This window comes from Lissotriton vulgaris, chromosome 6, assembly GCF_964263255.1.
Source record: "Lissotriton vulgaris chromosome 6, aLisVul1.2, whole genome shotgun sequence".
In the NCBI taxonomy this organism is placed as follows: domain Eukaryota; kingdom Metazoa; phylum Chordata; class Amphibia; order Caudata; family Salamandridae; genus Lissotriton; species Lissotriton vulgaris.
The window spans coordinates 853,975,325-854,003,084 of record NC_141694.1 but is presented as its reverse complement, the minus strand read 5'-3'; positions in this window follow the sequence as shown (position 1 = coordinate 854,003,084).

Below are 27,760 nucleotides of genomic sequence, written 5' to 3'. Positions count from 1 at the left end.
TTTTGTTCTGAATTAATTCTTGCTCTCACTGTGGATTGATTGATTGATTGATTGATTGATTGATTGGAGTGAAATTTATGGTGACCTAAATAGAACCCAACAGAAACAACATAAAATTACAAGTGAGTTAAAGATTGACCTCTCAAAACATATCAACATAACAATACATTTGATGGATGCCATTTATATTTGTCACTGCTCCTTTGAGTTGCTATTCTCTGGAGGACAGCTCATACCACACTGTTTCAAAACAAAAGATTGTTGCTCCACTAACTATGGGAAGAGAACCAAACATGAATCCTGTTTCTTAACAAGCTGACAGTGTTTAAGCTCTTAGCAGACAGCTACACAAGATAAGTCCCAAACTTGCAAATCAGGTGTTGTTAGGATAAGGGCTCTGTTACAAGAATGCATTAGTAAGGACTGCGCATACATGCATTTGCACTTACCTTTTGTCTTTTTTCTTTCACCTTTATTGCCTTGTTTAAATGTATGTATGAATGCATGTATGAATGTATGTATATAAGGATGCATGTATGTATATATGTATGTATATATAAGTAACTAGGCTATTAGTTGTGTAGGATGTGAGCACTGTGCAATAGATCCTAGATGTTGCCTTACTGGAAACCAAGCACCTCATTGTAGTACTTGGCTCTCTCAGGGTACCGAAACAGAGTGGTCCAAGGCCCGCTCAAGGGAGGAGTTGTGCTAGTAATCACCATTTGCTGGCACTAAATAATAACACTCAATACATGATTTTCTAATATGGGTTTTTCTTTGAACATTTTTTAATTTATTCCACACATACTACTAAATGCTACACATCAAATTACAAATATATACATCAGGCAGATAAACAATACCTTAGACATTTGTACCCTAAAGTTTCATGATCCCCAAAATCACAGTACCCCCCAATCTATAACAGATAAAACACCACAATATAGGGGGGTATCACTTTAATTAAAACAGGCTTATTAGTTTTGTTATGGGTCTTCACAATAACATAAAAGGCAAGCCTATCAACTTTGTGATCATTTTATGGTAATCAATAACTATGTGTACATGTAATCAATAAAGTTAATAAAACATTTCAACATTAACCAAGAATCACTGTCAGCATTACTGTAAATAAGGCATTTGAAATAAACAAAACATGTGTCTGTACCTTTTTTTAATAGACATTTAAGCCACATCCCATGCATCCATGAAACCAGCCCCTACAGGGCACTGCACTCCCAGCTGAAGATCAAAAAACATCAGTAATGATAAAAATGGGAGGTCATCATCTCCTTGACCCTATAAACTTTGGGTCACTTTTTAAAAGTTACTTCTGAGTGGCTGCTGTAAAACCTACAGCCCCCCACTACACTATTTGGAATTAGTTGGTGACGCTCCTGCTCTCCACAGGCCACCACATGCAGCAACACTCATGCAAACTGAAGAAGCTCCAGTGTCTCTCCCGCCTTTCAAAGGAACCACTCTCCAGACCAGCACGCCTCCTTGATGTTCAACTAGGCCTGGACCCCGCTATCCCCCCTTCTTGTACTTACTATGATGTATTTTCATGCCGCCAAATTTACAATTTCCATATGTGTGTGTTTTACCTGTATTTTTCTATGATATATGTTTTTATCAATGCAAACTGTTTTTTATCTTTATGGTCTTTATTGAATGAAATACAGTTTGTTGGAATGGAATGGATGATCAACTAGGAAACCACAGTCATCTAATTTGTTGGGGCAGCCCTCACCTGCATGGTCCGGCTGGCTTCCCTCACCAGGCTAGGTCCTCGCCGTGTAGGAGCCGGCCTCCTCAATCTCCCTGCCTGCTCTGTGTTGGCAGGAAACAAAGATTGCAGTGGCCACCCAGCACCCCCCATACACAGGCACAGAAGTCGGGAGCAAGCCTACTGCTACTGGCTGGGCATGCCAGTGCTCCCCCTTTATCTTTGTGCATTGGGCGCTTGGAAATTGAGTCTTGGGCCCCTTCCTTCTTTCTTGAGGTCAGAGCGAAATCACTCCTCCTTCTCTTATTGATGTTAGCGACCCAAAGTTAGGGTCTTGGGCCTCCTGAAGTGAATTTTTGCATCATCCCCAGTGAATTGGACCACAGGGGGAGGCGGTGGCACACACACACCCGCTCTCCCCAGATTATAGAAAAATGGTTGCTTGCGCAGACCTCTGGTGACTGATCCTCCCTGGGCAATTGTAAACATTTCTTGCAGGACTGGACAAAGGTCAAGATCTTAAATGTGAAAATATCCAGACCAATTGAGCTGATTCAGATGGTCTTCTGCTCTTTCTTCTCCTGGTTGCAGGCTCTAGTCACCAGAAGCAGTTTCAGCAGTCCTCCTCACCACCAAGGTGGTGCATTCTGCAAGGAGATGATTTTACTTGCATTTTGCCCTAGTTTTCACCTTTCCTTTGTCTCTGCTACACAGAAGTCGGTATTTTCCCCCAAACTGGTCCTTAGGGGGAGCACGTCAGCCAGGTTCTCTGTTCTTGGAGAGACCCACTGGTCCTGGGGTCACCTGTTGGCAGAGTCCTTTTCCATTAGACGATCAGAGAGCTTGTCCTTCCAGTTGTTTCTGCTGTTGCACTTCAGGTCAACAACTACTTCACTCCTGTGTGCAAGAGGTTTTTAATGGATGTGGAAAAGTTGTACAATCTAGGCACCCCTGGCTAATCTAGGGTAGCGGGAGACCCCCAGAATAAAGGAGTTTTTGGTACTCCCTACTACATTTTAACTCACCCATGAAGCTATCTGCTCCATTACCCACATACCCGCACTTCACCATAAGGCAGTTGGATTTAAAAGATCTCCGCCAAAGAGCCCCTCTTTGAGGTGAGCCCGTCGGGGATTGCACCGCCTCCCCGACGAGGAGCAACGCCAATGATGAAGCATGACACCCATTCGGGTGTGTGAGGCAAATACATCCAACAAAATGGATGCCCAAGGGTGCTATATCTACACCCCCGGTCACGCCATATACACATAATTTCTTCACTCAGGAACGGTTCAGCTACCCAATTTGTTTTTCTATGCTTGTTGAGGGCACTAGCTGACACTGGACCTTCCACTTTTATTTAGTGGTAAAGAGTGCCCCATTGATCGATTGATCACCCTCCCCTCCTTTGAATACTAATCTAGGGTGCCCCATAACCCCTCCACCCTGTTCTACCCTACTGCACAGTAGGCTAGGACAATTCATGGTAGAGCTGTCAAGAAGCCACATTTCACATTCTCTCGGGGGGCCTCAGATCGTCTCATAGCTGATATAACTGCCATATTTTCCCACCAAACCTCTAAGGAGATCCCACTTCTTTATTGACTCCAGAGGTCTGGAAAGCACAAAGTAAAGCAGCCAGGTGGGGGTTCTGGGTGTGATTTAAATATCACGGCACTCAATATGGCCACCTTGTTCTCACAGGGTCCAAAATCTCCTGATAGCTCAGAGAGACTTTCAAATCATGTGTGACATTTAAAACAGGCTCCAGCAGAAATATTAACAGCCACTAGGACTTGGGGAGGTTGACCCTTTGTCTCGGATGCTGGGGAAAAACAGTCAGACGCTGCCTGGGGCTTTCTTGGGGGTTAGAATGAGGGCCTATGTTGAAATCCTACTTTGGGCACTGACCCAGTTGTTACAACATCTGGGGTACTGGGCATGAATATATGTTTGCTGGCTCTGAGGATCGTGGCTTCTGGAGTCTTGATGGAGAGATGGGTTCTGGGACCCCAAAATATGGTTTGCTTGTAATGGTCCTACATGAGTCCATGCAATGGCTGAGGGGCACAGGCCATACATTGTGGCTATGAGATACGGGTCCTGCAACTTGTGATATTGTCTACCTTGTTCGATATTTTAAATATTTCATCTTGAGCAACAGGTTCAAAGACGTTGGAAATCTGGTACTGTTGTGGGTGTGATTAAATCATTCTCAGACACTAACTATGTGCCAATATTTAACTGTCAAGTCAAGTCAAGTCATAACATTTGTATAGCGCACTACATACCCAGAGGGTTTCAAGGCGCTTAGGAAGGGGAGGAGGATTATTTGTCAAATATCCACGTTTTAAGCTGCTTTCTGAACGCTAGGTGGTTCTGGGTGAGGCGAAGGTAAGCGGGGAGTGAGTTCCATGTTTTAGCAGCCAGGTATGAAAAGGATCTGCCTCCCATGGTGGTCTTGTTGATGCGAGGTACAGTGGCGAGGGCTTGGTTGGAAGAACGTAGTTGGCGGGAGGGGGTGTAGAAGGACAGTCGAGAGTTGAGGCAATCTGGTCCGATGTCGTAGAGTGATTTGTGTGCGTGGGTGAGCAGTCGGAAAGTGATCCTCTTATTGACGGGTAGCCAGTGGACGTCTTTAAGGTGACCAGAGATGTGTTCGTTGCGTGGGATGTCTAATATGAGCCTGGCTGAGGCGTTTTGGATTCGTTGGAGTTTCTTCTGGAGTTTAGCGGTGGTACCTGCGTAGAGGGTGTTTCCGTAGTCCAGTCGGCTCGTGACCAGGGCGTGGGTGACTGTTTTCCTTGTTTCGGAGGGGATCCAGCAAAATGTTTTTCTGAGCATGCGAAGAATGTTGAAGCAGGAAGAGGATACGGCGCTGACTTGTTTGCTCATTGAGAGTGAAGAATCCAGGATGACGCCAAGGTTTCGTGCGTGGTCTGTCGGGATGGGTGCTTTTCCGAGGGCTTCCGGCCACCAGGAGTCGTCCCAAGCAGAGGGGGATGTGCCTAAGATGAGGACTTCTGTTTTGTCTGAGTTCAGTTTCAGACGGCTTTGTTTCATCCATTCGGCAACTTCTTTCATTCCTTCGTGTAGGTTAGTTTTGGCGGTGTTGGGGTCATTGGTGAGAGAAAGGATCAGTTGAGTGTCGTCCGCGTAAGAGATGATGTTGAGGTTGTGTTGGCGTGCGATGGCCGCGAGGGGGCTCATGTATACGTTGAAGAGGGTGGGACTGAGTGAGGATCCTTGTGGTACGCCGCAGATGACTTCAGAGGCCTCGGACTTGAATGGAGGAAGGCGGACTCTCTGGGTTCTTCCGGTGAGGAACGATGTGATCCATTCAAGTGCTTTTCCTTGGATTCCGATGTTATTGAGGCGTTGTAGAAGGGTGCTGTGGCAGACTGTATCGAATGCTGCTGAGAGGTCGAGGAGGATGAGGGCGACTGTGTCTCCATTGTCCAGTAGAGTTCGAATGTCGTCTGTTGCTGCGATGAGGGCGGTCTCAGTGCTGTGTTTTGCTCGGAAGCCAGATTGTGAGGGGTCGAGGGATTTGTTGGCTTCGAGGAAGGTGGCGAGCTGGTTGTTGACGGCTTTCTCAATGACTTTGGCCGGGAATGGAAGAAGCGAGATGGGGCGGTAATTTTTGAGTTCGGTGGGGTCCGCTGTTGGTTTTTTCAGAAGGGCGGTGAGTTCAGCGTGTTTCCAGTCTTCTGGGAAGGTAGCGGAGTTGAAGGAGCAGTTGATGACGTCACGGAGGTGCGGTGCTATGACGGAGTCTGCTTTGTTGAAGATGTGGTGAGGGCATGGGTCTGTGGGGGATCCTGATTGGATGGAATTCATCAGGCGGATGGTGTCCTCAGTGGAGATTGGGTTCCAGGCGTTAAGGGTGTTCACGGGGGGAAGATGGTCAGCAGATGGTAATAGGGGCAGTGCCCCTCATGATCACCCATGATCTTTAATGTGTGTGTGCACCTTTTTTCAAGATCACTTAATGCTATGGCTGTACTGCTCTGACCTATACCAATATCTCACAGTATATCATAGAGATTCATTGACATGCTCCAAGTTCAGCTCAAAACATGTGAATGTCTTGTATACAGGATGAGCCTTAGTTCTTTTTTTTATAATTAATGGTCTGCAAAATAGAATGATCTGTGTGGCCATGCATATGTCAAGGAAGCAGCTCTCTGCCCCCTGCTCTTGGAAATCATCTTATTGTGGGTTCTAAAGTAAAATATCAAAGGGGCCAATTATGATGGATGGAAGTCCGCCACCGCTGGGCCAGCGGTAAGGACCGCTACCCCGGCGGTGGTAGACTTTCCGCCACCATCCTGAATATTCTCACCGCCAAATTAGGATGGCGGTGGGAATGGGAATGGTACTGCCGTCCGCCGTGGTCCTGCAAGGGGGGGTTTCCCTTGCGGGACCAGGTACAATAGGGCAATGGCGGCGGTGCCATTCAGGCACCGCCATGGGCATTAGAATGCCTGTCTTTTTTGGCGGCGGCAAGTAGACAGGCGGTGAATGCCTTTTGGGGCCCGTTGCAGGCCCCCGATTGCTGCACGTGGGGGGTACCTATGGTACCCCCCTGCATTTGCATGAACAAGGTGGCAGACACTGCACAGTGCCTGTCACGTTGTACATACAAAAGCACAACATGTTTTTTAACATTGTGGCGGGTGCTGCCACCCACCGCAATGTTAAAATACATGATGCGCCCACCAGTGTGGCGGGCGCATCCTAATTCGTATGGCGGGACCGCCTCACCTATGGGGTCCCTTTTGCAGCTGAGATGGCGGGTGGACTTTGTCCGCCCGCCATCGTAATCGGCCCCTAAGTGTCTTTGTGGTGATGTGAACTTCAAACAATGTTATGTTTGATGCCAGCTATTTAGGGTTCTAGGTTCTGCAGCAAAATGTATGCATTTGAGTACAGTGGCAGTTATCTACTGGTTCCGTTTATCTTGAGACTGGATAAGCCTGTGCTCTACAGATGCCACTTATGTGGTATGCTGTATTTCCTTCTTCACAGTTTGGTGACGAACTAACTACAGCACTGATGCACCAATGCGCATGTTCAAGATGTATCAGCCATGTTTGCTGCAAAGTATTCACACCCAAAATTATATGTGCCAGAATTAAAATACCTATACCCAAATGTACAATGTTCTAGAAAGGAGGGATGCTTTCTTTCATCCAAGATTATGTATAAGCGTAATGTAGTTAAAATAAAAGATTTCAGCAAGTGTATATTTCCTCACCACCTGGTGCACAAAGGTCCTCATGCTGAAAACCTGCTCATGCACTTTATCCTCGTTGTGCCATGCTCCTGCATGCAATTCATTTCCTCTGGAGCTCAAACACAGTGGCATGTCCTGATTTGTCCTGCAGTCAAGGACTCGCTGCACCGGCTCTTGGGGGAACTCCATTTCCTGCCGTTCCTTGCTGCCCGTGGGCCGCCAATGCTGACTGTTGCACCTGGAGGCACACAAAAACAACCAGAGCCTTCTGCAGCATGGGAGAACGACTCGCTGCACAGGTTCTCAGGGGGGACTCCATTTCCTGCCATTCCTTGCAGCCTGTGATTCACCAACGCTGACTGTTGCAACTGGAAGTGAACAAAAACAACCAGAGCCTCCTGCTGCATGGGAGAACGACTCACTGCACCGGCTCTCGGGGGGAACCCATTTCTTGCCATTCCTTGTGGCCCATGAGCCGCCAACGCTGACTGTTGCACCCGGAGGCGCTCAAAAACAACCAGAGCCTCCAGCAGAGGGGGATAATGCCTCACTGCACCGGATCATGGGGCGACTCCATTTCCTGATATTCCATGTGGCCAATGACATGCCAACGCTGACTGTTGTGCCCGGAGGCGCACAAAAACAACCAGAGCTTCCCACAGCACGGGACACTCGCTGGTCTGCCCTGGGCATGCCCATCTGCACCCATCCGAGACCGGAGGAGGCTGGGCTGAGCCTACCCTTTTGGTCTCACCTTTTCATCTTCCTCAGACTTCAGTATTCTTCCACAGCAAGATCAACCATCTTCCTGCTCTTGTACCAGCTCCAATTCTAGTGGCAGCAGCAGAGGACAAGGTAGGGATACAACTCCCCTTATTTTTATCTTCATATACTCCTGTGAATAGTCAGCTGGCCGTAGAATTGGAGTACTAGCAGCCCAAGGGATTCGGAAGCTGGAGTACAAAGGAACGTGGGTCAAACTTTCTGTTTATGTATTGGCAGACTTTGACTCTGACTCTTGCTGTTGTTTTTCTGAAGCCCTGTTAAATGGTTCATCGACTTGGGTATTACATGGTAAAACTTAAGGTGTCTACAGTTCCTGGGGGGGGGTCCACGGCTGGCACCTTAGGTTCAGTGGTGACCATGGACTCGTTTCTGCAGCGGGATGCATCAGTGCTCGATAAGGAGATTGAGCTAATGAACAGGCGTCTCTCTAGATCTCCTGTAAATGCCCATCTTCCCTTGCCCACATGTGCACAAAGGTCTGTGGATAGTGTCAACGAATCTCCTAATAACTCCAGGGTGCAAGAATCCGTTGGATTGAACAGGTGCCTTTATTGGCCAGCAGTTATCCCTTAGACCGACTAGCGTGTTTAATAATTCCAGGGGGGACAACGTACATTCAAGTCAGGGGCAAGTGGGGGCTTCATCCATTAGTCATTCAACAAAACCATTAGCTGCTGGACTAGCTACGCAAAGGAGACTGGGAGGTGTTGAGACAGTCAATCAAGGGATGGCACGAAAAGAAAGGGTCAACTGCCTGGGGAAAAGGCTAAAATATTAAGATCCGCCTGATCATTCCAGAAGAACCAAGTTGACCAAGGACTGACAAAAGTAGATCTGATGTGCATATTAGAATCCTTTCAGGATTCCATGAGGGTTATAATGGACTCTAAATTGGGCTCAGAAATCCAACGTTTGACCGCAATTGAAAAAGGTATTTCTGACCTCAAATGCTGTGTACAGCTAGGAGGTGTAGCCGCTAACCTGGGATTAAGGTCATTAATGGCTCCCTCAGCACCGGATTGTCCTACCTTGGCAGGCCTACATATGAACACTAGGGAATCTCTACTTTCCCCTATGAAGTTATCGATGGACCATGCACATTTACTTCTGGTCTCGCCCCCCTCTGTGACCCACACTGTATCAAAACTGGGCATAATCTCTGGCCCTATGGAAAGATCGACTATACAGGATTAACCCACTTGGGAGAGTAATGCACCTGGGGAGCAATCTCAGGGGGATAGAAGGGCTCTATGCAGAACTCTATGCAGAACTTGCCTGTTATCCATCTGCCAGCAGAATCAGCCCCATATGTTGTGATACTGGGGATCATGCCAACTCTCCCTCAGGGCGCCAAGGAGGATTACTCTCAATCGAAGAACCAAGTATTATATTTGCTATCCTGTAATACAGCTTTGGGAATGAGGGTAGAGAAAGACATCAACAAGGTGCAAAGGGTCAACTGGGTCGGCAGTTCCCATAAGTCATGCAAGGGTGGTTGTATTATTATCAACTTTAATCAACCTCATATTGCGGAAAGGATTTTGATCACAAATTTGAATAATGCCCCTTTTGGTCCTGATTTATCCATCATGGCTCTACCTCTCGGTTTCTTCTATGAACCTGAAACATTGGGGCGGAATTATATGTCTAACACTTTTAGGGCCCCAATCAACAGGCATATTCCATTATATCCATCTTTCTAGAACTCAAATCCAAATTTGGCTCCTAATCCAAAATATTGGAAGTGGACAGTACATGGCCTGCAGGAGCCACTTCCTCCAATTTTGGAGCTAACAAAGCATTTTGCTCCCTTGGATGTTCGTGACTGACTTAGTGGGCCTGCTTCTACGAATCCAGTGACATCTTCTAACCAGAGGAAAAGTTCACGGCGAAGTAATGGGACTATGAGTGAAACCGACAGAAATGTTATATCCTGGAACATTGTTGGTCTAACCAACACGTTTTTTGACCCTTTGTGGAATGTGTTCATAAAACAATTCAGTGTAATTTGTTTGCAGGAAATGTGGCTGACTAAAAGTAGTTTAGCATTGGAGGGCCATAAGTCGATTTCTGTTCCGGCTACCCCCTCATATGTAGGAAGACCAAGAAAGGCCTTGCAATTTATATTTCCTTGGCAGTTATATACAAGTTGTTGGCACTGCCTACAGAGAGCCCTTTTATAGAGTTTCTGGTACTCAGTAGGGCGGTCCCATAAATTGGGTCTCATACATTTTTACAATTCAACATCTTGTACCAAAGGAGTGTGTAATATTTCCTTGTTGGGCTCCTTTGTTAGGCAACATCTTAATGTCGCTTTCCAAAATTATATGATTGCCAGGGACTTTGATATTCACACATGTGGTGACCCCAGGGCTAATCTGGGATGTCCACGTGTGAGAGGAATCCATTTTGAACATTTCCTACAAGGGGAGATAGTGAATGACCTCTTCCCTAAATTGGATTTCTCGTCCCTCCTGTGTTTATCTGACCCTTGTAGCAAATCCGTTATTCCATCTTTTAAAGGTAGGAGTGATGATTTATTTATAGATTTTATTTTAATATCATCACCTCTACTAGAAACATTCACAGGATTCACTTTAAAAGTAAGTGTAAACGGTGACCATAATCCTCTGTGTGTTCAACTTCATGCGCTTTTATTGTTGCATAGAGGGGGGGCTGGACGAGTGGGGTGGTGAGAGCAATAGATGGTGGGAGGTGGCTAAAATGGACCCAGATATCCCCAGACGCATTCTATGAGTTAGTGTCAGTCTCATGTGCTAACAAGCAAGCTTTGTGCACTACACCAACCACGGCGCTCAGGCTCGGCGACCTGTTATTCAGTCCCCTAGATCGTTTGATTCCCTCTGTTCCCAGGCAGCAAGGAAACTGCGGGAAGCCTTAAATAGGAGCCCAAGAGACCATATATTAGTGAGATCTTGCCGAAGAGTGTATGAAGCGGAATTGACAAAACGTAAGTCCGCTTTAAAGGAGGAAGCCTGGAGGGAGTTAATTAAGGCTAGCATGATGAGGGACAGTTCTAAATTCTGCAACATAATCAATAGCCCCTTTTTAAATCATGAGGAAGGAAGTGCAGTAGGTATCCCTGACATGGTTTTTAATTTGAATAACAAAAAAGAACCTTGGAGGTCTATAAGCCAGACAGAATACTGGCAAACCTGACAAGTCTTACACTATGTCAGTTGGTGCTACAGTCACCATATAGCAATTAAAGAGTAAAGAGAAAGCAAGAGATATATGTATAAGGGACAAAAAAATGTTGATATCAATCAAAGAACTGGTCAACCAAATCCAGTACACATTATTTGTGGATAACAATCAAACAAACCAAGTGATCAGTCCTATCATTTGGCCGTCCACGCTGTGGCCTGGCAGGTCCTTAGATCATCTAGACCCCATGCCGACACAGTAAGTTATAAGTACTGATTGCGGTCCACAGTAAACCTCCAATTGTTTGTCCAGTTTTTGATGGTTAGTGAAAAGTGGTGAAAACAGTGCAACAGACAAAAAAAGTGGTGAATGTAAAATAGGGTGATATGTCTTAAACAAACTCTTTATTAGGAACAAGGCACATCCCCTAATTAAAAAACAGGAACATCGCAAACGACAGTATGGAACAAATGACTGTCGCAAAATGGGCCAACATGTTTCTGCCTACCGGGAAACACGCCCCTTGGCTTTCATCAGGGCCACTACTCTTAAATAGTTGCTACTGTTGTGTGTGTATGAAACCAATTATCTGTGAGAAAGGTATAAATAATGATTGTAGGAACGATACAACCTGTACCTACAGTTGTGTACTCATCCTCCTTGTCAGTGGGTACTCAACGTGATCTAGGAAAACATATGTACATCGCTGATATTAGTAACAGAACCTAACATGATTAAACAAACACACGTGCTCTCTACTTCTCTTATACGTGTAATAAACAATTAAGAACATTTTTTGTTTTCATTGCTCATCCAGAATGACAGGGGACTGGATCTCACCTCACCTGGACCATGCTCAGGTATACGAGGCCCCGCACTGTGGAACAAAATAAATGCGAACAAGGGGAAGGCATCAAAACTCCATGCTCCATATAGAATCTAAACATGCCTAACTCTATTCTCTGCGCACTGCATCACATCTGTCCACAGATAAAATCAATGGTAAAGTGTACCCCAGGGATCTGGTTGATACCCCCTAGACTGGTGTTCAGAAAAACACCTATCTTTCATCCTGACAAAAACATACTCCATGTAAGTCAACATCGGTTGTCTAAATTAAAGGTAGTACTGATGTTCTAATCTACTAAAAGACTGAAATGAGTTATACATAACTACTCCATGCAAAAGCTGACCAGACATCTAGCCTGCTGAACTCACCTCTCCGTCGGTGCCACCAAACTCGCCTGTGGCTTGGGGGAGGCACCGAACCGGAGGGGGTGTAGATTAAAATACTGAAACTGTAAAGGGGACTACTTTACTTTCGTAATTTAGCTGCCCATTTCGAGTATGCTCCAACCGCTTTGCTCAAACCCCTTATGTAAGTCACCATTGGGCATACCAAAGCGAGGTAACAGAATGAACTGGGCAGCCCCGTTTAGATGTTTAGATGTTTGTCAACAAACGGACGATCGTATCCTTCCGCGGAACTACAGAATGACATCATCGCGGCCATTTCTGTAGTTCCAGCGGCGCGCGCACTCCAAAAAGTACCAAGTACGTCCAGACCGTAGAGACAATGTATATTACCATCTCCATTACTCACTTTATAGAAAATGTGTGTAATGTTTACTGTCATCCATTCCTGCACCTACCCAGCAATACGGAGTAAAGAGACCAATAGCACAATGGAAATGGAAAAAGGGGTAGAACTACGAGATGACCGCGAATCGGCCATTTTAGTGGTCCCAGTCATATAATTTGCTACTCAATAGGCATTAGTCATTTAAATAGTGTGTTGTTAAAGCCCTGATGTAATCAAACCTAACATGGTCAAACAGTGACTGTGAGAGGGTCAAGACCATGAGGCTTAGCGATGTTGTTGTAGGTAGAGTTTGCTAAGACAACGGGTGCACCAATCAACACCTAGTGTGAATGAGACTGTCATGGCCCAATGGCAACAGGACAGAGTCTAGTACAGAATGGAACTACAGGGCAAGTCTGCAACCATTGAAGTATCATCACAGTATATGGTAGACACGGGTCGATCGTATCTCCATAAACATCAAAGGAAACTACACAGTATGCCAAGGTATCTGGTCATTAAGTCCCCTAGTGTCAGTAGAAAGCTTAAAAATCCATCTCTGCTCTCTCACGAACAGGTATTTGGCAACATTCTTCACATGGGAAGGTATGAAAGGCTTCTCCAGAACAGTCCATACAAAGTCTGATTCCCCATGTTGTTTCTCAAGAAAGTGTCTGGTTAATTGCGTCATAGATTTTTTGCAGCGGAACGAGCTCTTATGCTCAAGCATGCGAACTCGTACCCTGCGGGTAGTCATTCCTACATACTGACAAGGACAAGGGCAGGTCAGCAGATAAATGAAGTTCTCACTATTGCAATTAGTGAAGTGAATTTGTGACCAAGGCCTGTCCGTGCCTATGTCTATCTCAGTAAAGTGTTTTGTTTGTGGACGGACAGAACAATTCCCACAGGGATGGTGGCCAACTGCAGGTGGTAAATCCCACAAAGTGCCCAAAACTCTTTTGGGGGTCTCTTTCGGGCGCGTGTGTATTAGGCGATCCCTGATACTATTTGATCTTTTAAAAGCAAATAGGGGCAGTGCAATCTTATCATTGGCATGGTTGAGGATCCGCCAGTGCTTCCTGATGATTTTTTGCAGGCTGTTACTTCTTGTGTTGAATGTACTCACAAGAGTAAGTCTGTCGGTGGGAGTTTTAGGAACAAGCAATTCTAGGAGCGTTTCCCGATTGTTATTGTGCGCTCGCTTGAGAGACCGCTTGATGAGTGATCGCGGGTAATGTCTCTCCAGTAGTTGTGAGGACAAATTGCTGGAATGAGTCTTAAAGTCTTCCGACCTGGAACAGTTCTTCCGAACACGGAGGAACTGCCCGTATGGTAAATTGTCCCTAAGGGATTTAGGATGGTGACTCTCGTATAAACGTAACGAGTTTCTAGCCATCGGCTTCCTATACAACTCACTCTGCAAGCCTGCAGGTGTCGCATAGATAGAGAGATCCAGAAAGGACAGTCTCTCTTTGTGGGCCTCAAAAGTGAATCTGAGTAATTGGTTTCTGCTATTCAACCAGAGATGAAATTCACTTACAGATTCCAGGTTCCCTCTCCACACTACCAACACATCATCGATATAGCGTTTCCACCATATTATTGATGATCAAAAGGGATTAGTTGGTGTCCGTACGTGCTGGTGCTCGAAATGATGTACGTACAAATTAGCTAGGCTCTGGCTACCCCTCTCTACTGAGATAGACATAGGCACGGACAGGCCTTGGTCACAAATTCACTTCACTAATTGCAATAGTGAGAACTTGATTTATCTGCTGACCTGCCCTTGTCCTTGTCAGTATGTAGGAATGACTACCCGCAGGGTACGAGTTCGCATGCTTGAGCATAAGAGCTCGTTCCGCTGCAAAAAATCTATGACGCAATTAACCAGACAGTTTCTTGAGAAACAACATAGGGAATCAGACTTTGTATGGACTGTTCTGGAGAAGCCTTTCATACCTTCCCATGTGAAGAATGTTGCCAAATACCTGTTCGTGAGAGAGCAGAGATGGATTTTTTTAGCTTTCTACTGACACTACGGTACTTAATGACCAGATACCTTGGCATTGCTTACCTCCGATCCTTACCTTTGATGTTTATGGAGATACGATCGACCCGTGTCTACCATATACTGTGATGATACTTCAATGGTTGCAGACTTGCCCTGTAGTTCCATTCTGTACTAGACTCTGTCCTGTGGCCATTGGGCCATGACAGTCTCATTCACACTAGGTGTTGATTGGTGCACCCGTTGTCTTAGCAAACTCTACCTACAACAACATCGCTAAGCCTCATGGTCTTGACCCTCTCACAGTCACTGTTTGACCATGTTAGGTTTGATTACATCAGGGCTTTAACAACACACTATTTTAAATGACTAATGCCTATTGAGTAGCAAATTATATGACTGGGACTACTAAAATGGCCGATTCGCGGTCATCTCGTAGTTTTAGCCCTTTTTCCATTTCCATTGTGCTATTGGTCTTTTTACCCCGTATCGCTGGGTAGGTGCAGGAATGGATGAAAGTAAACATTACACACATTTTCTATAAAGTGAGTAATGGACATGGTAATATACATTGTCTCTACGGTCTGGACGTACTTGGTACTTTTTGGAGTGAGCGTGCCGCTGGAACTACAGAAATGGCCGCGATGATGTCATTCTGTAGTTCCGCGGAAGGATACGATCGTCCGTTTGTTGACAAACATCTAAACATCTAAACGGGGCTGCCCAGTTCATTCTGTTACCTCGCTTTGGTATGCCCAATGGTGACTTACATAAGGGGTTTGAGCAAAGCGGTTGGAGCACACTGGAAATGGGCAGCTAAATTACTAAAGTAAAGTAGTCCCCTTTACAGTTTCAGTATTTTAATCTACACCCCCTCCGGTTCGGTGCCACCCCCAAGCCTCAGGCGAGTTTGGTGGCACCGACCGAGAGGTGAGTTCAGCAGGCTAGATGTCTGGTCAGCTTTTGCATGGAGTAGTTATGTATAACTCCTTTCAGTCTTTTAGTAGATTAGAACATCGGTACTACCTTTAATTTAGACAACCGATGTTGACTTACATGGAGTATGTTTTAGTCAGGATGAAAGATAGGTGTTTTTCTAAACACCAGTCTAGGGGGTATCAGCCAGATCCCTGGGGTACACTTTACCATTGATTTAATCTGTGGACAGATGTGATGCAGTGCGCAGGGAATAGAGTTAGGCATGTTTAGATTCTATATGGAGCATGGAGTTTTGATGCCTTCCCCTTGTTCACATTTATTTGGTTCCACAGTGCGGGGCCTCGTATACCTGAGCACGGTCCAGGTGAGGTGAGATCCAGTCCCCTGTCATTCTGGATGAGCAATGAAAACAAAAAAAATTCTTAATTGTTTATTAAACATATAAGAGAAGTAGAGAGCACGTGTGTTTGTTTAATCATGTTAGGTTCTGTTACTAATATGAGTGATGTACATATGTTTTCCTAGATCACGTTGAGTACCCACTGACAAGGAGGATGAGTACACAACTGTAGGTACAGGTTGTATCGTTCCTACAATCATTATTTATACCTTTCTCACAGATTATTGGTTTCGTACACACACAACAGTAGCAACTATTTAAGAGCAGTGGCCCTGATGAAAGCCAAGGGACGTGTTGCCCGGTAGGCAGAAACATGTTGGCCCATTTTGCGACAGTCGTTTGTTCCATACTGTCGTTTGCGCTGTTCCTGTTTTTTAATTAGGGGATGTGCCTTGTTCATACACAGAACTGTGCATAGAGACTTGGAACCTCAGTGAATTAGGGTGTGCCAAAACTCACCTTAATAGCCAAAATCCCCTACCAGGCTAGCAATCAGTGTCTCATTGGTTCTTCCATACTCCGATTGATTAGACAACCCAGAACATGGAATTTAGACTACCTCAGGCAATGTGTAACACATGAACACTCTTTCGTTATACACTCATGCTAGTCCAAAACGGGGAGTAAATGAAGACACGTGCAAGTTTGGAATATTTATTTCTAATGCTGTGTTCTCAGGCGCAGTATCTTAGCTAATACAAGCAGACATATTATAAGCAACAAGATTATCAGCATAGTTACTATTCCATGAAATACAAAAGGAGAAAGCATGTTAAAATGCTAAATGGAAATAGACTAGATTACACGTAGATTTCACACTCCTTTACTATTAGGGTATTTTATATCTACAGAAGGTCTCTTGGGTATACAAGGGCGGCCCCATACCTCTGGTCCTAGTAGAAATGGATCACATCATTTTCTACACTAGCTCTCTGCTTATGACTGTTCTCCAAAGTGTGTTTAAGCATGCCTGCGCAGTGCATTATTAAACGGGCCAAAATCAGAGTTGGCCACAGCTGCATATATGTTATGTCTAAAACGTGCGCTGATCAGACCAAACAACAACCACCGTGTTGAAATAACCTTGAAGGCCTCGGCACTCACTGTTCAGACAAAGCTTACCAAGCCAAGCTGCTAGTATAGAAAAACATATTATTCTCATGTGAAGCAAAACAGTCCTCTAGACTCTAAACATTTGTAATAATGTGTGCCGTGTGCAAAGGTAGCAGAAAGGAAAAATGGCGTTTAAACTTCTAATAAGCTCATGCTAACTTAACACAGTGTAAATGCAATATCGCTGAAAAGTCAGCAATATTCATGCATTACCCAGCTAATGCTCTTAGCCATGTTATCCACCTACCATTGGATAACATGGCTAAGAACTGCTCAGGGGCAGGTGTTAGCTTTTGGAGATATTCGCGCTTAGCGCGAATATCTCCAAAAGTTGGTAATAGGAGATAGCGATGTTAGCGACAGTTTCCAGTCGCTAACATCTTGGCACGCCCACTTTGCATGTCATTAGTGATAAATATCACTGACATGCAAAGCGGGGCCTAAGATGGTCGCTATCTCCTACTAGCTGTCGCTAACTGGTGTTAGCGACAGCTAGGTAATAGGGAGATAATTTTATCTCCGCCTTTTTGGCTTTTAAAGCCAAAAAAGCGGAGATAAACCCCCTTGATAATATGCCCCCAAATCTTTCGTGATGCAGGTGGGCCTTCTCACAAAAAAAGACCCTTCAATTTAGGATAGGCACTGCTCAGGTCCCTCACATTGATGTCTTCTCGTATTTGGGGGTCATATTGGATGAGCAGATAAAATGGGGCCCACTAAAACAGAGAAAGAGGGGAGACTTAGTGCTGGCAAATACAGCCATTTTTAATTGTCCTTCTAAAATAGGCAAGAGACAGATCACAGCACTTTTAAAGATATATCAGGCTAAGTGTGTCGCGACAGTCTCCTACGGTAGTGAAATATGGGGGCATGTAAACACAGAAGACTATTAGCTGTACCCTGTGAAACATCTAACATGGTGGTACATGAAGAACTGGGGGTCCCGTATCTGTGTGACACATTGTCTCTCCATCCACTAACATTTTGGCTAAAAATTTTGCGGAATGAAAGATTGTCGTTGACTCAATTGATATTGAAAAAGTGTATGACCCTTGACTATGCTCATTACATACCACGGCTGAGATACATAAAGAGTAGCTTCCAAAGACTAGGAAGAGCAGAATTATACACTAACCAAGAATCAGTATCTAAAAAGGATTTGGGGTGGGTAAGTGGGTTCTTTTGAAGTCTAAGGAAATTAGAGAGGGAAGAGCTGGAATTGAGGTAACGTAGTTTTCGTAAAATGTTAACAGTGTAAACTACATTATTTGCTGAGCCATATCTTTTGGGACCTTTTAGTACCTATGAACGTTTTTCGTTGACTAGGTTTCGCCCGGATTTGTTCCACCTCCTGCTGGCTTTACCAAGGGGGATTAGTAAAGGACAGATGTTAGCATCTTGTGGCTGCGACAATGAGTCTCCACAGGATTTGCTTGTTCCTATTTTAAGGAGGATGAAATTCAGGCAGGCTCGCCCAGCTCTTATTTATTTACAGCTGTTGCATGAAGATTCTATTTTATTTGTCCTTAATTATCTTAAATTTGCAGTGAACCTTAGAGCCTATCTTGATTAAACAGTAGTATCTGTGAGGGTCCTTTCTTCTTCTTGTCCCTCAGATGAGATACAATTGTTAGATAGGATCCTGGTAGTCATATATCCATTGGTTTATTAAAACTCTTATGTTAAGGGACCTAGGGGCAAATTCACAAGGAGCTATCACCGAATCAACTGCACTTTATCGCAGCCAAATTTGTGATAAATTTACCCTACCATTCACAAGCAGGTGCTAACAGCCCACAGCACCAGTTAACCAGTGGTAGCAGCCGCAAAAAACATCGCCACAGAGGACCCCCGCAGAGTAGGCTTTCCCGTGCAAAAAGCCATGACAACACGACTCCTCAACATTAACAACGACCAGCCAGATCGGTGATAAGAACACAAAACACACGATAAGGCGCGTTAGCAGGAGGAATTTCACACCTGCTCCAACCTGGTGTAAAGTTGGATGGCAGCCTGCACCACAATAGGGAGCCCAGCCCAGAGCCACACCAGAAGAACAACAGATGCCTTGGAGCTACTGATTATGCCCACCAGACACCCAAGAGGGCCACAACACACACCGCCACCACACCCAGAACCCCCCCGGCCCCCCCTAGGCAAAGACATGCTACACCTAAAGGGTACCAAATAATGCGCCTGATGTCTCATAATCACAACTGGTGACATGCATGTGTCGGCACAGAAATGACCATGACATATTCACTATTGAAGCAAACAATTAAACTTTATTGAAACAACACAGAAATCACATTAAGACAAAGGGCTACTACCCTCGACACATTCCGTAGGTTACAGCTGCAAGAAAAAAACATCAAAGGAAAGAGAGAGAGCAAAGGAGAGAGAGAAAAGAAGAGAGGGGAGGTAGAGAGAAGAAGAAAGGGGGAGAGAGAGAGAGAAGAAGAGAGAGGGAGAGGGAGAGAGAGAGAGATAGAGAAGAAGAGAGGGGAGGGTGAGAGAGAAGGAGAGAGAGAAGAGAGGGAGAGAGAGAGATAGAGAGAGAGAAGAGGAGTGGGAGAGAGAGAGAAGAATAGAGGGGGAGAGAGAGAGAAGAATAGAGGGAGAGAGAGAGAGAGAGAGAGAGAGAAGAGAGGGGGGAGAGAATAGGAGAGGGGGAAAGAGAGAGAGAAGAGAGGGGGAGGAAGAGAGAAGAAGAGAGAGGTAGAGACAGAGAGAGAGAAGAGAGGGAGAGAGAGAAGAAGAGAGGATTGGGAGAGAGAGAGAGAGAGACGATCCTGCACACCCCGGCCACACTGCTCACCTGCTGCCACTGGTGTGTCTCCAACCACTTGCCGGTAGGTAGAGCAGCACACTAGGTCCCACATCCGAGACAGCACCGTCATCTGAAACAGAGTCCAGACATCACTGGCACAGTACACAAACTTGCCCAAGACAACATTGCCTGCCCATGCACACCCGGCCAGAGGCATCCCAGCCCCTCCAGCCGCCCATGCGCACACGGGCCGCACTGCTCACCTTCCTCCACCGGTGTGAAGACTGCAGGTCCCACCACGTGCAGCTGCAAGCCTCAAGGCCCCCAGACATGGCACCCTCTGCACCATTCATCCATGCTGTGATGGCCACTAGGTAACACGTCTGGTGTTGGGACCATATTGCACCATGGAATGGTATGAACCAGGGCACCTGGCAACATCGCAGCCTGCACAGCTGCTCAGCCCAATGGATGCCACTAACTCTGTGACCCCGGAAGCAGGGCCATGTTGCTGTGGGCCCGTGCAGGACACTGGCGTGGCCTACACTGTGGTACAGCAAGGCACACAAATCCTGCGCAGTCCGGACCACCAGAATGGGCCATCATCTCAGGCTGCACACCCCCTCAGCAGCTCAAGGTGCCAATGACTCAGTGCACCCTAAGTCACCGTCCCGTGGCGGGGTGCCTGTGCCGGCTGCAATGCAGCATCTGCCACAAACCCTGTCCAACCCCTGTTAGCGTCCTGTGGCGGGGTGCCTATGCAGGCCGCTCCGCAACAACTGCCAAAAACCCTGTCCAACACCAGTTTGCACCATGTGGTGGTAGGCCTCTGCAAGCTGCAATGCAGTGACTGCCACAAACCCTGTGAAAACCCAGTCAGCGCCACATGGTGGCAGGCCTGTGCCGGCCACAAGGCCTCGGGTCCGCCATCCAATCACCACCCGCAGAGGGGTATGTTACGTCCCCGCCCCTTATATTTGCAGGGTCACATGGCCTGTGATGCCTGTGCCCGGTGGGTGTGATGTTTGTGCAAACCTGCCCTCAGGGAGTGGCTGTGATATGCTGACAACTAACCCATTGACCGGCACAACACCAGCCAGCATGCCTGCGAATGGTAGTAACGAGGCCCCCCTGGGAGGGTGAGCAGAGTGGTCTGGCTTGCTGTATGCCGAAACAGGGCAGGGCTTGAGAAAATGACTTGTGGGCACTGGGCGTGGTTCAGTCCATGTCAGGACTAGAAAGTGGCTGCTGCGTGTGTCCCGGTTGTGGTGTCCACGGGACCCCTGACACAAATTGCCATGTTGCCCCCTCTGACTGCCATCCCACAGGATGGGCATCATTGACGCAAGGGAAATCACTGTCCCTTCATTCATCCACACATACATACATGATTGAGGAAAGACATGACACAGCAGTGCGTCACTGGATGTCTATTGCATATCCAGTGCTTTTCTGCAGCTGGAGCGGTACAGGACAATGCTGAATACACCACACAGTCAGTGTCCATCAGCACCTGCTATGCGGTGTCCCTCTGGCCCTCCAGCACATGGCGTAGGAAGGCCATATGTTGTTCCTGGGGGTCTTGGGGTTTGCCGGGCTGTGGGTGCCTCCTGCTGGGTGGTTTCGGTAGTGGGTGGGGCCTCCTTGATGCAGCTGGCCTGCCCTGATCCTGGAGGTGAGTTGCCAATGAGGTCCATAATTCTTGGATGGCTTGGGTGTGGATCACTGACATAATATAGAATGACAAAATATAGACTTACCAAAATATAGTCACCAAAATATAGAATGCCAAAATATCGAATTCCTATCTAAAAACAGGTAAGTACAAAAATATCGAATCCAAAATATAGTCTGTAAAAAATATAGTCAGTCAAAATATCGAATTTTTTTAAATGTCTTAAAAGTAATTTATAATTAATGAAATAATAAATATAATTAACTAAAACATACTTAAAAATACTCAAATAACCTTAAAATTAAGATCTAATTAATTTAAGTTATTAATAAAAAAATGTACAATATTTTACCGTAGGATAGCAGGAGGGTAACATTTAATATTACCACTCCAGTGAGTGCAACAGTAGGGAAAGCGTTGGATAGCAGGAGGGTAAAAAATACTATTCCCACTCCAGTGAGTGCAACAGTAGGGAAAGCGTTGGATAGCGGGAGGGTAAAAAATACTGTTCCCACTCCAGTGAGTGCAACAGTAGGGAAAGCGTTGGATAGCGGGAGGGTAAAAATTACTATTCCAACTCCAGAGCGTGCAACAGTAGGGAAAGCGTTGGATAGCGTAGGGGTAAAAAATACTATTCCCACTCCAGAGAGTGCAACAGTAGGGAAAGCGTTGGATAGCGGGAGTGTGAAAATTACTATTCCCACTCCAGATAGTGCAACAGTAGGGAAAGCGTTGGATAGCGGGAGTGTGAAAATTACTATTCCCACTCCAGAGAGTGCAACAGTAGGGAAAGTGTTGGATAGCGGGAGTGTGAAAATTACTATTCCCACTCCAGATAGTGCAACAGTAGGGAAAGCTTTGGATAGCGTAGGGGTAAAAATTACTATTCCCACTCCAGAGAGTGCAACAGTAGGGAAAGCGTTGGATATCGTAGGGGTAAAAAATACTATTCCCACTCCAGAGAGTGCAACAGTAGGGAAAGCGTTGGATAGCGGGAGGGTGAAAATTACTATTCCCACTCCAGTGAGTTTAACAGTAGGGAAAGTAATGATTTAATATATTATTAAAAATAAATTAAATATCAATACCAATAAAACATTAATTGAAATTAATAACCAATTTAATATTATGTAATAATTATTTAGAAATACAACTACATATTAGTTATTAAAAATTATTAACCTATTCATAATTATTCAACAACGAATTAATTTTAAAAACCAAAAACTAATTAATAATAAAAATTAATACCAATTAAAAATTAACAGTAAATTAATTATCAATACACAAAAAGTATTTTTAATATGTAATTAATTACAATTACATTACTTCCCACCCTATTCCCCTATAAACCCACATCCCACTACAGAAAATACATTAATACAATTATCATAATTATCAAATATTTAATTAATACAAAATATTTACCAATTAATAAAAATTAATTGCCAATTAATAGAAATTAATTACCAAATACAAATTAATTAACAATAAATTTAAAATCAATCCGAATAAATGAAATAAAATATTTACTTTATTACAATTAAATTACTTCCCACCCTATTCCCCTATAAACCCACAACCCGCTACAGAATTAAATTACGCAAAAATTAAATAACATAAAATTCATTACTTAAAATACATTAAACATACATTACAAAAATTAATATACACTTTTCACACATATACTAACATACAAAACACTTTAAAAAAATTGATATTATTAAAAAATCGATATATTTAATGCCTATATTGTATATTTCGATATTTTGACTTCTATATTTTGAAAATCGATATTACTTACCTTAATTTCGATATTTTTAACCACTATATTGTGTCCATTCGATATTTTGTCCATTCTATATTTTTACTTCGATATTATGTCCATTCTATATTTTGGAATAGATATTATGACTGTTTACCCTTGGGTGTTGATGGTGGTGTTGTCCTCCTCGTCATCAGTGAAGAGTGGCTGGGACTGCTCTGCAGGAGGTGTTGATGGTTCCCCTGCGATGAGAAGGGGAGATGGTGTATTACGAAGTGTCCACATGTATGTAGTCACATGATACATGTTGACATTCAGACTGCATGGCATTGTACATTGTGACAGTCTGTAGATCTGTGCGAGGACCCAGAGTCATTGTGGGTGTGCACTGTGCTGTGCTTGATTGTGCATGCGTGTCCTTGTGCTCATCTCCTCCCGTCCCCCCAGGTCCTGGTGATCACTCACCCTGTTGTGGTTGTGTTGTCTCTTGTCAAGCAGTGTCTGATCCCCCAACTCCGGCTACAGTCTCCACACTGATGGCTGTCAACACCAGTTCCTCCATGTCATCCAGCTCGAGCTGTGGTGCTGGGCCCCCACCTCCAGTCTGCATTGCTGCCTTCCAGTTGGTGGAAAGTTTCTCCTTGGTCCGCCGCTTGATGTCATTCCATTGCCTCTTGACCTCATCCATTGTCCTCTTGTGCTTCCCGACGGCATTCACCTTGTCCACTATGTCCCACCATATTCGAGGTGACGAACAGTTGTTGATGGTGGTCCATCACCCCCGTGACTATGATCCTGTCCGCCTGTGGACTGAACTTCGTCTTCCTCTTCTTCTTGTCCTTGCCCTTCCCTGTCCTCAAGGTCCCGGGTTGGTCGTCCGGGGTGCTTGTGGGGTTGCGCTTGTCCTCTGCGCCTCCATGGTGCTAGGGTATTGGTCAGATTGTGTTTGGGTGTTTTTTCTTACTTTATGGGGATTTTTCCCACCTGCCAGGTATGTGTTGCAGGCCTGGCGCTGCTTATCGCTGGTTTCCTCATCGTGCTTGGGCACATTGCAGGTTTTTTGGTGTTGTGGTTTGTGTTTTTGTCTCCATCGCGGTGGTTGTATCGCGGACATTGTCCACGGGTTTGGCAGACTATCGCATGCTACCGCCGTGTTGTGAATTTCCCGTTGACACAGGGTTATTATTCTGCGATAGACTGCGATGTTGAAAGTTGGCGTTACGCTACGCTTGCTGTAGTTAGCACACTTTCTTGTGAATATACCCCAAGTATTTTTAATGTATTTTGCCTATGAATTGTATGAGATCACTATGGGGTCTGGTTTACCGTGTGATGAACTGTGTAGCCATTTTATAAAAAATGTATTCATGCCCGAAATCGTATGTGCCAAAATTAACATACTTCTACGAATTAAAGGTTGTTCCAAAAAGGAAGGAGGCTTTCTTTCATAAAAGATTAAGGGTTCACTGACAAAATATTGAGTCAAAAAACATCTACATACAAAAATATTGAGTCAAAAATATCAAATTTATAAATATCTACTCCGCATATTAATAAATAAAATTACAAAAATATTGAAAGAAATATATTGTTTTCACTAATATAGTTATCTAAACTACTGATATTTAAATATATATAAATGAAAATAAAAGATATTTAATTGTTTTAAAATATATAACAATTATTATTATAAAAAGTACAACAGATATATTAATATACATCTTTGTGTTTACATATATCTAATTAAAAAATATAACTATATTATTATTTTTAATTTATATATTTTTTGAAACTTGTTAAATATAATAACATAAAAATAAATATAAATAAATATATTCAATAACATAAAATATTGAAAAAACAAACCATGTTATTAACAAATGAAACACTCAAAAATAAAAATGTTGAATCTACTCAAAATAAATAAAATGATAAAACCATTAATAATTATGAATATTATATTTAAATATTAATATATGTTTAAACAATATAAAGTAAACTACAGACTGTTAAAATTAATACATATACTATACCCACTACAACTTATAAATAATAGACAAAGTTTCAAGGTCAGGGAGAATAAAAAGTACACATCGCACTACAGTCAATGCAACATTAGGTAAAGTTTTGTATATCAAAGGGGTAAAAATTACTATTACCCTCCAAACAGTGGGGAAAGTGTTGAATTGTGGAGGGGTTCAATTTACGGTTTCCACTCCAGTCAGGGCAACAGTAGGGAAAGTGTTGGATTGAGGAGGAGAAAATGTACTATTCCCACTCCAGTCATATTATAAATGAATACAAATATTATTTTGGTATTTTTATCAAAATACCAAAATCTGTTATCAAAATATGAACAATCAATAAATACAATATTATTTACAATTAAAAATCATAACACAATTAACACATACAATAATAAATGACAATACAAAAAGTAACTATTTTTAATTTTGCTATTACAGACATAACTTTCTAGCCTACACCTATACAAGCTACACAAGACACATCTAAAATGTATTTTTAAATTTAAAATATTTACATATTTTACATAATTAAGTATCTATTAAAATATTAAAGCTAATTAACTACCAATAAAACAGGTACATTTAATTACCTTTTCACCCTTTATCTATACTAAACAAATAACCCATAAGTAATATAATATAAAAAACGTAAAAAATATTTAAAGAATGTATATACTCAATGATCAATTAATTGATTAATATTACTAATTAACTGAGAAGAAATTAATTGTATTTAACTAACTTCTCAACCTTTACCCCTACAAATTCAACTCACATATATAACCTAAACAATATTTTAATTACATATTTATATAATTATTTATCAGTTAAACAAATATAAAAAATAACAACATGTATTATTATAATGTCCTACATATTCTTTACCTATACAAAAATCTTAAAAAATGTACATAATTAATTATCAATGCAATGATTATTTATAATAAGGATAAATAATTTTTAAATCATTATCAATATTTACCTTCCACCCTATACCCATACAAAACCCACAAACTGCATGTTCAATTTAAATTAAAAATGTTTTTATGCAATTAACATAAATAATTATCAATCAAATAATTATAAATAATTACAATGCTATTAATAAATTATAATTAATTAATTTCCCCCATACCTTTACAAAACACAGAACCCACACATCAAACTTGTTTTGCTATGATTCACATAATTAAGTATAATTTAGATAATTAATAATATTTAACAATTAATTATACATGAATTATGATTAATTTACTTCCCATCCCATCCACCTACAAAACTCACATACCCCACCTAAAACTTAAAACCAAAAAATAGTAATTATACAATTAGCATAAATAATTATCAATTAAATAATGTATATTAATTTGAAAATATTTATTTATTAATTTTAAATAATTTACTTCCCACCCTATACCCCTACAAAACCCACAACCTGCACTTAAAACTTAACTAAAAATATTACTTGTACAATTAACATAAATAATTATCAATTGAATACTTAATATTAATAAAAAAAATCCTTATTTTCAATTCATGTACTTTCCACCCTATTCCCCTATAAACCCCACAACCCGCTACAGTACTAAAAATAACAAAGAACGTTTACATTAAATTTTAAAACTACTATTAATTTACAAACCGTATTAAAAGACTAACAATATTCAAACAAACATTTTAAAATATATGCAATTAACATATATATAAAATACACAAAAATAATAAAAAATCAACATTATTAACAAAGATATTTTTAACACAGATATTACTTACCTTAAAATCGAAATTCTTGCCCACAATATTTTATTTCTCAATATTTCTGTGTCACAGTATTTCCCACTCGATAATTATGTCAGTCGATATTACTGACTCAATATTTTATCAAAATACCAATATTAAGTTACGGGCGTAATGTAGTTTAAAAAAAATATAAGAATTCATCTAGTGTACGTTTCCTCACCGTTTGGTGCACAAAGGTCCTCGTACTGATTTCCTGCTTGCGCACTGTACCCTTCCTTGTGCCCAGCTCCTGCACGCGATTAATTTCCTCTTGAGCGCCAACACAGTGGCAAGCCCCGATTCAACCTGCAGGCATTTGTCTTCAATCACGCCTGTGTGAACGGCTACTTGATCATATCTTTGCTCTACGACGGGACATAAACACCATCTTTAATTGGGGAAAAAACACAAGATGGCATCGTTTCTAAACGTGTTGCATGGGAATTGGCCACATTTAATTACAGTGACATGCACACTTAACAACCAATGTTACTTTACAGTGATTAATAACCACCATCTTGGATTATGCAAGTTCTACATGATCAATTCATGTATCAGTTTGTTTGATTGCAAGTGGATTACAGTGTATCACAGTAGCACTCACTTCATAACTATTGTTGTTTCTCAATTTGTGTTAAGTCACACTCACAGCTACAGTAAAGGTGACTCCATAACAAATCTCTGGACCATTTCCCAATGCTGCACCTTGACACTCTTGAGAGCTTAATAAATCAAATCAAATCAGGCTCACCCTGTGACCCTGCCCCCCCTGAG